The 14,515-nt window shown below is 51.6% G+C and overlaps 1 protein-coding gene across 5 annotated transcripts in view; it reads right to left on the reverse strand.

The window, feature by feature from the left end:
- LOC144817655 (uncharacterized) overlaps nt 1-14,515 on the reverse strand; it is a 306,270-nt gene that overhangs the window by 14,634 nt on the left and 277,121 nt on the right. The window lies entirely within an intron of this gene.

The following is a 14,515-nucleotide window of genomic DNA, read 5'->3' on the forward strand; positions in this document are numbered from 1 at the left end:
TTTAACAATGTAACCTAAAATCATATGTATGTGATGGCTGTGCGACCATTTCTCAGAACGGGGAGAGGTGAGAAAAGAGTTGGTGAGATTGGTGAGGAATTTGTAGACAAGAAAACAATGCTTACTCCAATCCTATGTCTCTTCCAGGGGAGTCCTCATCAAAGTCATAAGCACTTGCGGGTACCCCGGTTGGTGGCTCACAGCACCTTTGTCGTGCTCAAGGTGCGGTGGGGCACCAAAACGTGTTGATGCTGCTCTTGTGTCTGGATCGAATAAAACTATCATCAACTGTACAAGAGCGTTGTGGCATTCTTGCCTGAAAGGAAGCCTTTTCTTTGGATTACAATGTCAGTGTGCGGCGTAGCGCTGAACATGAGCACAGCCGACGATATGACAGATTGAGGGCAACACGTCGAAACCATGAGAATACAATCACACACACTGGCCACAACAATGAGAGGAAAAGTTCTGGGGTGACATTTTGTGATGCGGGACACTGATCCCGTGGAGGAGGTGGGGAGAAAAACATTAAATAGGAAATAAGTGGTCACGCCATATGACTGAAGATAGGGGGTCTCTGAGGGATCAAGACTCAGGGGCTAGAAATTGCCCAAAACATTTTTTTCGGGCCCCAAGGTTACAGGTACTTTTTAGTTAGGAAATACAATTAAACAAACCTTAAAAATTCACAAAAAATATCAAAGGTTTCAGGGATGTTATAATTGTGTGTATCAAATCTGAACCTAACATAACTTCCCTGTAAACATTGTTTTCATTCGTGAAAATATGTAGCTCTACAGCACCAGTACTCATAGTACGGCTCGCGGGCCGCCAGCGGCCCAGCAAGCCTTTCTTGGCGGCCCGCGGACCATGCAGACATAGTACCTGGGGTGTTTTTTTTTTTAAGTGTGTCAGCTTCAGCAAACCGCCGGACTCCGAGAGACTTTGCTCTGTGGGGGCTGGGAGATTCATGCAATAGAGTGGAGATGCAGGGGCGCTCAGAGGCGAAATACAACAAGCCTCATTAGCAAGTAAATGGTCTTTTCAAAACCTGTGAGGTACTCGGTGTGGCTGTGTGTCAGCCCGGGCTGCAACACATGCTGGGTGAGGTGACAGAGGGCAGCAGGGACTGAGAGCTGGCTTTTACATTACACAGGGAGAGGGGGGAGTGGGGCGGGGGCTGTGTCTGGACTGGTGAGGGGGTGGACAGACTGAGCTAGACAGGGAAAGACTGATCGATAGAGACAGAGGCAGAGCAAAGTTGAGACTGATGGACATAGACAAATACAGATAGAAGCAGGGACAGGGGCAGACAAATAGAGGCAGCGTCAGACAGAGAGACGGAGAGGGAGACAGAAAGAGGAACAGATAATCAATCAATCAATCAATCATACCATTTGTATAGCGCACTACTCACCCAGGAGGGTCTCAAGGGCCTTTGGGGAAGGGGTGTGCTACTGCTCGAACAGCCAGGTCTTGAGCTGTTTCCTGAAGGCGAGATGGTCCTGGGTCAGCCGAAGGTAGATGGGGAGGGAGTTCCACGTCTTGGCAGCCAGGTAAGAGAAGGATCGTCCTCCGGCGGTTGCTCTTCGGATGCGTGGTACGGCTGCGAGGGCGAGGCTGGTGGACCGTAGCTGGCGGGTGGGCATGTAGAAGGTCAGGCGGTCGTTGAGGTACTTGGGGCCCAGGTCGTGGAGAGACTTGTGTGCGTGGGTGAGGAGCCGGAACGTGATCCTCTTGTTGACGGGGAGCCAGTGCAGGTTCCTCAGGTGGCTGGAGATGTGGCTGCGTCGGGGGACATCCAGGATGAGTCGGGCGGAGGCGTTCTGGATGCGCTGGAGTCTTTTCTGTAGCTTGGCTGTGGTTCCGGCGTACAGGGCGTTTCCGTAGTCCAGTCGGCTGGTGACGAGTGCCTGGGTGACAGTCTTCCTGGTCTCGGTCGGGATCCAGCGGAAGATCTTGTGAAGCATACGCAGGGTGTTGAAGCACGATGAGGAGACGGCGTTGGCTTGTCTGGTCATCGAGAGGGAGGAGTCCAGGATGAAGCCCAGGTTGCGTGCGTGGTCGGTTGGCTTGGGTGCGGTGCCCAGGGCTGGGGGCCACCAGGAGTCGTCCCAGGCGGAGGGCGAAGATCCCAGGATGAGGACTTCCGTCTTGTCCGAGTTCAGTTTCAGGCGGCTGTCCTTCATCCACTCGGCGACGTCTTTCATCCCTTCGTGTAGGCAGGTTCTGGCGGTGTCGGGGTCTCTGGTGAGGGAGAGGATCAGCTGGGTGTCGTCGGCGTAAGAGATGATGTTGAGGTTGTGCTGGTGTGCGATGGCTGCGAGAGGTTTCATGTAGACGTTGAAGAGGGTGGGGCTGAGTGAAGATCCTTGCGGGACGCCGCAGATGACTTCGGTGGCCTCGGAGCGAAACGGGGGGAGGCGGACTCTTTGTGTTCTTCCGGCGAGGAACGAGATGATCCACTCCAGTGCCTTCTCTTGGATACCGATGCTGCTGAGGCGCTGGACTAGGGTGCGGTGGCAGACAGTGTCGAACGCAGCGGAGAGGTCCAGGAGGATGAGGGCCACTGTTTCCCCTTTGTCGAGCAGGGTCCGGATGTCGTCGGTGGCTGCGATGAGGGCGGTCTCGGTGCTGTGGTTGGCTCTGAATCCGGACTGCGAGGGGTCGAGGGATCCGTTCGTCTCGAGGAAGGCGGTCAGCTGTCTGTTGACGATCTTCTCGATGACTTTAGCAGGAAAAGGGAGGAGCGAGATGGGGCGGAAGTTCTTGAGGTCGGTGGGGTCCGCTGTAGGTTTCTTCAGGAGGGCGCTGAGCTCGGCGTGCTTCCAGCTCTCCGGGAAGGTGGCGGTGTTGAACGAGGTGTTGATGATGTTCCGGAGTTGGGGTGCGATGGTGGAGTCGGCCTTGTTGAAGACGTGGTGTGGGCAGGGGTCGGTCGGTGATCCGGAGTGGATGGTGTTCATCGTGCGGGCTGTGTCTTCGGTGGTCACCGTGGTCCAGGTGCGTAGGGTGGTGGTGGGGGCGTTGGTTCGACGGTTGGGTGCGTGGGTGGTGTGCCGAAGCTGTTGTGGATGTCGGCGATCTTGCGGTGGAAGAACGAGGCGAGGGAGTTGCAGAGGTCTTGTGACGAAGTGATGTCGTTGGTGCCGGTGCTGGGGTTGGAGAACTCCTTGATGGTGAAGAGCTCTTTGCTGTCGTGGGCGTTGTTGTCCAGTCGTTCCTTCAGTGATTTCTTCTTGGTGGTGCGGATGAGCTGGTGGTGCTTGCGGGTAGCGTGTTTGAGGGCGGTCATGTTGTCGGTGGTCCGGTCGAGGAGCCAGGCTTTCTCGAGGGTTCGGCAGGTCTTGTTGGAGTCCCTGAGTTAGTCGGTGAACCAGGATGCCTTCTTACTTCTGGTTCTGCTGGGAGGGTTCTTTAGTGGCGCGAGGTCGTCGGCGCAGGCGGTCAGCCACTGTGTGAAGTTACGGGCTGCTTCGTTGGGGTCCGTTGTGTTGGCGGGTGGGCTCTGGCTGAGGGAGGTGGTGAGCTGGTCCGCGGTGATCTTGCTCCAATTCCTGTGAGGTACCTGTTGCGGGTGGTGGTGGGTCGTGGATCTTTTGAAGCTGAAGTGGACGCAGCTGTGGTCGGTCCAGTGGAGTCCGGTGGCGTGGCTGAAGGTGATGTACTTGCTGGAAGAGAAGACGGGATCAAGCGTGTGGCCGGCGTAGTGGGTTGGGGTGTTGACCAGTTGCTTGAGTCCGAGGTTGGCGAGGTTTTCCAGCTGGGCGGTGGTGTTGCGGTCCTTGTTGTTCTCCAGGTGGAAGTTGAGGTCCCCTAGTAGGATGTAGTCAGTGGAGGGGAGGGCGTGTGGGCTGATGAAGTCCGCGATGTCTTTGCTGAATTGTGTGCGTGGTCCCGGGGGTCTGTAGACGAGGGTGCCTCTGAGGGTCGTCTTAGGGTCGGTGTGAATCTGGAAGTGGAGATGTTCGGCTGCGGCGAAGGAGTCGCTGGCGTCGGTCGTGATGCGGATGGTGTTCCGGTGGATGATGGCGATGCCTCCTCCGGTCTGGTTGATGCGGTCCTTCCTGATGATCTTGTACCCGTCAGGGATGGCGATGGCAATGTCGGGAGCAGAGGAGGCGTTCATCCAGGTCTCCGTGAGGAAGGCGACATCCGGCGAAGTAGCGTCGAGGAGGTTCCAGAGTTCCACGGCGTGTCTGTGGACGGAGCGGGTGTTGAGAAGGATGCACTTGAGGTGGTTGCTGCTGGTGTTTGTCTTGGCGGGTGCGGGGCAGGTTCGGAGGCAGGTGAACTTGCAGGTGCAGCAGGTGAAGGGTCCGTGGGTGCGTCTCGGCAGCAGGTGTGGGTCCGGCCGGCATTGAGTGCGTTGAGGGTGGCGGCGTCGTAGGTGCGGCGGGTCGGCTTCCGTCGGTGGGGGCCAGGGGTCCTGGCACTGGGCGCAGTCCAGGCGCGGACGGGCGCAGACGGGCTTACCTTTGGCGCTCAATCGGTGCTCCCGCTGCGCGCGTCCGCTGCGCGGTCGCTCTGAGGGGCGTCATAAGAAGGGAGCCGGGAGGTAGGGTCCGCTGGGAGGCAGGAGCGTGGGCGCCTATCGGCTGGCGGGGCTGAGGCAGGCAGCGGCGGGAAAAAACGAGTGCGGGCTGGCGGGCGGCCCTGCGGCGGCTGGGGCGCTTGTGGGAGAGGCAATCGGCGTAGGCAGCAGGAGTCAGGTAAGGCTCAAGAAGCAGGGGCACGAGGAGCGTGGGGGCGACCAGGCCGATGAGGGCGCTGTGGTCGCTCCAGAAGAGGAGTCGGGGACCCCTTAAGAAGGGAGCCGGGAGGGAGGGTCTGCTGGGAGGCGGGAGCGTGGGCGCCTATCGGCTGGCGGGGGGGAGGGGCCGCGGCAGGCAGCAGCGGGAAAAACCGAGTGCGGGCTGGCGGGCGGCCCTGCGGCGGCTGGGGCGCTTGTGGGAGAGGCAGTCGGCGCAGGCAGCAGGAGTCAGGTAAGGCTCAAGAAGCAGGGGCACCAGGAGCGTGGGGGCGACCAGGCCGATGAGGGCGCTGTGGTCGCTCTGATAGAGACAGAGGCAGGGACAGGAAGAGACAGGGACAGGCAGAGACAGGGACAGGCAGAGACAGGGACAGGCAGAGACAGGGACAGGAAGAGACAGGGACAGGCATAGACAGAGAGAGGGAGAGGGAGAGGCAGAGAGAGGGAGACTCAGAGAGAGGGAGACAGAGGGAGACTGAGAGGGGGAGAGACAGAGAAAGGGAGACTGAGAGGGAGACGGGCGAGAGAGAGAGGGAGGAGGAGAGGAAAGGAGATGGAGAGGGAGAGAGAGGGAGGGAGGGAGACAGACGGGGAGAAAGGGAGGGAGAGAGACAGAGAGGGAGAGAGAGACGGAGAAGGGGAGACGGAGAAGGGGAGACGGAGAGGGGGAGACGGAGAGGGGGAGACGGAGAGGGAGCGACGGAGAGGGGGAGAGAGAGAGGGGGGAGAGAGAGGGGGGAGAGAGAGGAGGGGGAGAGAGAGGAGGGGGAGAGAGAGGAGGGGGAGTTAGAGGGGGAGAGAGATGGAAGGAGGGAGACAGAGAGGGAGGGGGAGAGAGGGAGAGACATAAGGAGAGAGGCAGGGAGGTGGAGAGGGAGACGGAGAGGGGGAGAGACGTAGAGGGAGAGAGGGAGGGAGGCGGAGGGGAGAGAGGGAGGGAGACAGATGGAGGGAGACAGATGGAAGAAGGGAGACAGATGGAGGAAGGGAGACAGATGGAGGAAGGGAGACAGATGGAGGAAGGGAGACAGATGGAGGAAGGGAGACAGATGGAGGAAGGGAGACAGATGGAGGAAGGGAGACAGATGGAGGAAGGGAGACAGATGGAGGGAGGGAAACAGATGGAGGGAGGGAAACAGATGGAGGGAGACAGAGGCAGAGAGAGGCGGAGAAAGGGGGGAGAGAGAGAGAGAGCGCGAGAGAGATGTGTGTATGCCGGGTCTGTAGGCTCAGTGGACGAAGGCGTCCACTGCAGGGGCCTGTGTTCAACCTCATGGTCACAAGATTTTTTTTGCTCTAGCCCCTCCTCCACTGAGCACGCCCCTACCAGTGTAGGGTGAAATCAGACTCGGTATTGGGAGTGAAAGACATTATGGCATTTTAAGCGGCTAGGACAAAGAAATATGACGGGGACTGTTGGTTTCTATCAGAGGACATAACCAGTCCAATCAAAGCCCGATTTAGAGCATCAACAAGAGTCTCAAGATTTGTGACAGCTCCCACCTGTCCGGGGGGAGTAACTAAAAGACGGCTCTGATAACTGACTACTGCGACTCAATGTGTTGAGTAAAGAGGCGTCGCAACTATAACCTGTATAGCTAATCACGCATTTGAGGTACTGGAACTATCAGCAGCTTTAAACTGGCACCTTTACATTGGGATAGGTTGCCTCTGGAGAAGATTTTGTTAGTTTATCATAGAAATTAGACAAGATTTAAAAAAATTGATATTGGGAACTATTTATGTTTTTCTTCTGAAGAAGGTGATGGCCATATACTAGTGCCCACCGAAACGCGTCGAGATGCTTTGAAAAGAAAAATCTGCTCTAAATCTTTATAAACAATTAGCCTACATGTGATTCAGAAAATAATGTTTGAGACGTCTACAAATGATTTTTGATTAAGTAGTATTTTTCTGTGATTTGGAAGTATTCTTCCTACTGGGTTTCCCAATTTGTTTTTTGATTCTTTATTGTGTATTAGGCCACTATATAAAAATGTTTTTTCACTATGTTTTTTCACTAGATGTAGCTCAGATAGGATAATATAATATCCTTTTAAATATTGATTGTATGTTGTATGATACACACTGATATTGAGATATCTGTATTTTTATTATCTGTTAAACATTTATTTGTCAAAATTGAGTGATCTTGTGATTACATTGTCTCTCCGTCCGCTGTTCTCACATTGGTGATTTAAGGTTCTGTGTGTATGTGTAAAATGATAATTGTGGATTGACCCAAAGGGGGTTCTTTTTTGACCATGGTCTTGTCTGGTACCCTACTCCTTTGGCTGTTGGGTCCCTCTCCTCTCTCTCTTGACCATAGTGGAAGAAAGTAGCAGTCCAAATTTATGTAAATGGCGAAGATATGGAATGACCACATCCTTTTGACAGAAAATCACTTTATGATCATTTTGTTTACACCATAAATTAAACGTTTTCTATTTGAAACCATATGATCTTGTGGAAGGTTTTTGAGCCTCTCTTAAAATGCCCACGCATTCTTTAGAAAGGCCTAAATATCCATGTTGGAGGAATCCAGGAGCCATGCAGTCAAGTTCAGTGAGGGAAGAGAAGGTTGGGCTGTAATAGCTGCCCTCCGAACTTGTCCAGGTTATCCTGTCTGCACGGCAATTTCTTGTGCGGTCTCTTTGACAGGTGTAGATCTGTGAACCACCACGGACAAGGTCATTCTGGGGCAATTAATATCATTCTGGTTCCGGACTTGTACAGTTTGACAATTATTGTTGGTAGGAGAGGAATTGGGTAAAATGCGGACAGAAATTTCCCTGATTAATTTATCAAAAAGGCATTCCCCTTTGACCCTGGTTGGATGAACCTGGATACGTAAACTTGCCATTTTTTGTTGTTTGCTTCTGCGAACAAGTCTATGAGGGTAATCTAGTTTCTAAAAAATGTCTTACAAGACCTCATCGTTTAGAATCCAGTTGTGATTTTTGTGGAAATACTGACAGAGTCTGCTTTGGCTATTCTTAACTCCTGGGAGATCAATGCTTGTTTTGGTTAAATTCCTGGCTTTTAACCGTTTACAAATGGCTTGGGCTTTGAGAAACAAGGGACAGGAGTGAGTCCCTCTTGTCGGTTTGAACAAGGAGAGTTTGTTGTTAAAAATGGGAAAAAGGACTTGAGTCAGATGAACTGCTATCAATCCCCGCATACCGATATGATATATCTTTTCCTTGTTCAACCAAATTCCCTGGGTCTGAAGGGAGCCCAAATGAGCACCCCATCCCTTTGAGAGAAGCATCTTTGATTAGTGTCTAAGTTGGTAAAACCTGAGATGGCCGCCGAGTAGAAGCTCTCTTGCAAGAGCTCCAGGGTAGGGGATCACTGCATCGGACAATATCCCTCGTTATACCCGCCATCCACCCGTTTCCCTCGACCTTCAAGCCTCGCTACAAGCAACTGGATTAGCATCAAGAAAAGAAAAATATTTTCCACTTACCTGGACGACTCTCTACACTCATACGACCGGGACCTTTCTGCCTCATCGACCCCTTCCTGGCTGGGCACCTCGAGGACGTCTCACCGTTCGCGCTGGAGACCCGACGCTCCTCCTGGCCCCCGACCGCCCAACGATTAACCCGCCTGCAGGGGTCCGGCCTGGATTGCCACAGAGACCTTAACATCGGGTCTGTGCTTTCTGCTCAGAGGCTGCATGTGCTGGGCAGCATCTTCCTTTCATCGCCGCCGTGCGCCTGGGAGTGCACGGCTCATTCCCTGCTTCCTCAGAGTGCCTGTAATCTGCCAGGCGCCTTGGAACGTTCTAGCGCTCACACTCCTTCCGTGGCTTGCACAGTCTGCCGCCCAGCTCTTCATGCCCATTTCAGGGCCTCGATGCTGGATAACACGACTGCCCGACCAACTTCTGATTGTGCGTCTACCCTCCACCGGATAAAATTGCTGCAGGTGTGGTGATCCCACACAAACACAAGGTGAGACCTGCCTCTTGCGCCGCCTTGTCCCAGCTCAGCGCTTCAGAATCCGACATTGCTCACGCTTCTCCCTAACACGCCTCAGCTCACCTAACTTTGTGAGATAGGACTCGCGAGTTCAGCTGACTGGATTCCGAACAGAGATTGCAGGCTAAGCTTTGGAATTCGACACCGGCACCAAGTGAGGCCTTCCTCGCCAAGCCCTGAAATACCCTAATTCTTTAGGTAATTGCTGGTTTAACTTGAGAAAAGACATCTCCTGGGAACGCTGATTATAAATTGTTTAACTTGAGAAAAGACACTTTCTGGGAGCGCTGATTATACATTTAGGGTTTCATATTTATAGTGGCAGGGCAGAGTGAAACACAGGAGCGAAGCGGCGCTGACATCAATGGAGTAATAACAGCTGCACCAATATTGCGTGATCTAATCGAGCCTTACAAAATGGTGCCAAGCCAAGATCTGACGACTTCGAGGCCCCTCAAGATGGACGCGTTGCCACTAGAACAAAAGAGCCACTTTTTCAACTGAAACACTCCTGAGCTATTTTTCCTTGGAATTTTAAATTGCTCCCTTCCTTAGCCTGGAGCTCCACCTTGTGGCCTTATCCTGAACTTCGTCCCCCTATGTTGATGTATCCTACATGTCCTGTTAATGTTTCTAACTAGCGGCAGTTATTATAGGTCTTAATTATCTTCCGCTGCTCTATGGCCCATAACCTTCTTTTATCTATCTGTGATATGATTGTTTGATTCGCTGAACTGTTTTTAACAATGCTCCCAACTTGAGAATATGTGCAGTCTAATGACCCAGTACTCTTGGTCCTGAATCCCAGCGATCCTCACCCTGTGTAGCTTTGCGGGGATTGATTGTTTGCTGTGTTGGGGATATTTCAACATTGCTTTAATATTGCTTCCCCCATATGCAACGGTGATGTGATTTGTTTGTTTCGCTGGACTTTCTTCTGCTCACTTCCTTCGTATTTTACTTAACTCATATGCTCTTGACTCTGGCCCCTTTCTCTCATATTATTCTCACATTCCCTTTCTTTGTTCTTCCTCTTCGGAATCCTCCCCTTACCCTTTCCCAATCACCGCGTCCTTCCACTCCTCCCTTTCCAAGTCTCTTCCTCCACAACCTCAACCCACTGCTCACGTGACTATCTGATTCTCCTCTCCCCTACTTTTCCCTCTGCCCAATATGCCTCCTCTCAATATCCCCTCCCCCTCCCAGGACTTTTCTTTATCTAAACATGGTCCCAACTCCTGGTCCATTCCGTACCCCCCCAATCTTTCTAAAAACGCTAGAAAAAACTCAAACACAACCTCCTCATTCGAAATCCTGAAACACTTATTGTTGACAACTATTATAGCCCTACCGCCCCCATTAAAACGAATTACATCTTCTACTCCAAACGCCCCTCTAAATGGAAAAGCATTTTCACACAACATCTCCCAGTCACTAAAACCTCCAAAATACCTCACGGCGACAAACTTTCCACCACTCCCTCTCCAACCTTTTGTGGGGAAATCAACATCTCCATATTTAAAACTGGTAACATCCTCATCCAAGCGGCCGTACCCCATCTTAACACCTTCGAACTCCATTTCAGATCCTTGACCATCCAACTTTCCAACTCCACCAACAGCCTCCCATACTCTCCACCTCCTCTCTCCCCACCGACCCCGCCCCTCCAGCCAACTTCTCCCGCCCCTGACCTTTCAACATCCAATGACACTATGCAAACGTTGTCACCCATCCCCTCTCTCTTTGATCCTCTCCTCACCCCCTCACTCCCAATCCCCCTTGGACCCAATCAGCCCACCCATTCCCCTCCCTATGACTCCTCCCTCCGTGCCCTCTTTCACTGTCTCCCCTTCCATTCCTCCTCCAACTCCCCCTCACTCCTCCTCTCCCAACTCATCCTCTCTCACGCCGTATCACAATACTCCTCACCCAGATTCCCCTTCCTTTCCTCCTCCACCCCTCATTCCTCCCCTCCCAATTCAGCCTCACACCCTCTGAATCACACAACCCAACACCCTTCTTCTCCTAACTCATCCTCTCCCTCCCTGAACTATATTCTTCCCATTACCCCCCCCTCATTCCTACACCAATCCACAACTGTACCTCCTTGCTATCTCAAAACTTCTCATCCACAGAGGTCCCTTCTCCCCCCTGCCCCGAGATGCCACTCCTTCTCCCATACAACTACAGCCCTCCCTGCTCTCCTGCCTGCATCGGCTCTTCTCCTCCTCAGATCAGGCCTCCTGCCTGCATTTGCTCATTGCCTCCTCAGAGCAGACCCCCCTCCGCAGCTAACTCTGAACCCCATTTGTCCTCCCCCCCACACCATATTTACCCCCTCACTCGTATCTCAAACTCCCTTCGCAACATCGAACGTAACCTCACCACCCTTACCAGAGATCTCTCTCGTCTCAGGAACGATGTCCTCAACCTCAAATCCAGCGACCTCCCTCCGCGAAGAAACATCGCCAGCCCTAGACTAATAAACCCCACCACCTCCAAACCGTGGAAAACAAATCCCTTGCTTTGCCGGGCTCAAAGACCACTCCGCACCACTTGCACCCTCTCTCACCAGGAGATTTCCGACCTTCAAAATTCCTACCCTCCTTACTCACCAACCATGTACACGCCTCCCACCTTCTCAAGCATCCCCGTCATATTGGGAACCAGTCGTATTCCCCCTTCACCTGTCTCACCTAGACCCCCTCCTCTTCTCACCTCCATCCATGCCCTCCCATCTCCCAAACCCACTCCCAAACCTGCATGCTTGTTAACTGCCGCTCCGCTGCCCGACATGCCATAGAAATCTCTGAAACCATCCTTAGCGAATCCATCGACATCGCGTTCCATACAGAATCCTGGCTTAATGAACACTCTACTAGCATTCTTGACCTACTCTCACCCCCGGGCTACTCCATCATTAGGAAAGATAGACCCATCCGAAAAGGTGGTGGTGTAGCTATCATCTTCAAAGACGAACTACAGCTCTCCCAATAACGCCGAATATGCCTCCTTTGAATACCTTGTAGCCGAACTCAAAATACAGGATTACCCCCCCATTTGCATTCACAATATATATAATCCGCCTGGAAATCACTACCCTTTCATCGACGAGCTATCTAACCTTCTTACGCAATCCTCAATTTCCAAATCTAAAAACATCTTCCTGGGAGACTTTAACCTCCATTGGAATGATACTAAACATCCCTCAATCTCCCTTTTCTCTGACCTTCTCGAAATTAATGACCTCAAACAAATCTGTCAGTCACCAACCCATTCCAAAGGAGCCACCCTTGACACTATCATTACCAGCAAAGATCTAGCCCTCCTATCTAACATCATTCCCATTGACTGGTCCGACCATCACCGCATCCTGTTCTCCATAACCAACTCTGCCTCCACCCACTCCTTCCAAAACTATTAAACCCATGAAACTGATCAGAAATCTCAGTCATATCCCTCCCGACTTACTTGAATCCAAACTTCAGGCCCAGCTTCTCGCTATCCCTCCCTCCCTCCCGTAACACGAATGAACTAACCGAACAATATAACAAAGCTGTCACTGCTAAACTTGACCTTCTAGCACCACTCAAACTCAAACAACAAAGAAATATCCCCTCCAAATCATGGTTTAACACAGACCTAAACATTGAAAGACGCAGTCTCAGACTCACGGAAAGATTATGGAGACAGCATCACTCTCCTTCTAACCTGACCCGCCTCAGACTTGCTAGATCGTCCTACAAAAAACACATCTTTAGACAAAAAACTTCCTTCCTCAGATCACAACTAGATCGAGCTCAGAATAGGCCAAGAGAACTATTCAACATTGTGCGCAATCAAACTGCTTCCGCTCCCCCGTCCCACTGGCCTCGAAGACTAGATGTGAAGAAATAGCTCTCTTTTTTCAGACAAAATTAAACTAATTGAGCAATCCTTCCTCTCTACTGCGATCCCTACCACCAATCCGAACACCTCTCTTAATATCCCACCCTCCATCAGAACTCCCCCTACACCCTCTACGGCCCATCATAACTCTGATCTCCCTCACCCCTCCTTGCCCCCCAATTTCCTGGACTCCAATCATCCTAACTCTCTTGCTAAAAATAATGCCGCTTGGCTTCACTTCCTGCCAGTCACGGAAAGCGACGTCTTTAACATCATTTCCAAACTCAAGCCTTCCTCCCACACCAAAGACCCTCTTCCCTCCAAACTTGTCCAATACCCCAAACATATCATCACCCCTACCTGGACCTCTATTATCAACAGCTCCCTTGCCACCGGCTGCATCCCCACTTCATTGCAACTAGGCCTAATCACCCCCATTATCAAAAATCCTTTGGCAGACCCAAACGACCTCAATAACCTTCGTCCCATCTCCAACCTTCCCCTTCTTTCTAAAGCCCTGGAAAAATGTGTTCTTCTCCAACTAGAGAGACACATTGAACACTTTAACTTACCAGACCCCTTCCAATCTGGCTTTAGGAAAGGATGCAGCACTGAAACCGTCATGCTAAACATTGTTGATGACATCCACCACTCACTCGACAATGGTGAATCTAGCCTTCTGATCCTCCTTGATCTCTCTGCAGCGTTTGATACTGTTAACCACTCTGCTCTACTCAATGTTCTTAGAGATCGATTCGGCCTAAATGGTACGACACACAAATGGTTCGTCTCATACCTACAACACCGTTCTCAACAAATCAAAATCCAAAATTGCCTATCTAACCCTACCTCCATCTCCTTAGGAGTTCCGCAAGGATCCATCCTCTCTCCCTCTCTCTTTAACCTTTTCATGGAACCCCTCACACTCGTTCTTAAACAAGCCAGTATCAACTACCATCTCTATGCCGATGACACCCAACTCTACTATAAGATTAAAACTCATGCTGACATCCTTCACCTCAACAACACTCTCATCAAGATTCAAGCCTGGTTCCACACTAACCACCTCAAACTCAACCCTAAAAAACTGAAATCATTATTTTTTCCCCTAAAAACAACCAGCTCCCTATTCAGAATTGGATCTCTGACCTTAATGCCCTCAACTGCTCATTATCTTTGTCCTCCTCAGTCAAATCACTAGGGATCTCACTTGACGACCTCCTAACCCTCAAGGTACACATCAATAATTCTGCCAAAGGAGCCCTCTTCACTCTTCGCCACCTTAAGAAAATCAAACCCTTCATCCCTGTCGATGATTTCAAACTAGCAGTCCGATCCCTTGTTCTTTCTCGCATCGACTATGGCAATGCCATTCTCACCGGAATTCCCAAGATCCACCTCGCACCGCTTAAATCTGTGCTGTACCTTGCAGCTAGGCTTACCTCAGACTGCAAGCGATTCGACCACATCTCCCCTACCCTTAAAACCCTTAAATAGCTCCCCATTGATGGTAGATCCACGTACAAAACAGCCTTTACACACAAAATTCTCCATCAGAATACACCGACCTACCTCGCTAGCAAACTCACTAAAGCCGGCTGCTCCCGTTCCTTGAGAAGCACTAACACCTTCCTTCTTATCCCGCCCCCTTCAAAAAAAGAAGGCCACCCAGTCTCGATCCTTTTCCGGCAACGCTCCATGCATATGGAATGCCCTTACAACTGACCTTCGTTGCAACCCTTCCTACCCTTGCTTCAAAAAAGAACTCAAACTACATCTCCTCAATAAATATTGGGGACCATAATCCATATCTGCTATCTTCCACTGGCCACATCTGTCCGACCTCAGATACATCCGCCCTCCCTTCTTTTCAGCCTTACTTCGCCCT

The sequence above is a fragment of the Lissotriton helveticus genome, chromosome 2_1, assembly GCF_964261635.1.
Source record: "Lissotriton helveticus chromosome 2_1, aLisHel1.1, whole genome shotgun sequence".
NCBI lineage: Eukaryota > Metazoa > Chordata > Amphibia > Caudata > Salamandridae > Lissotriton > Lissotriton helveticus.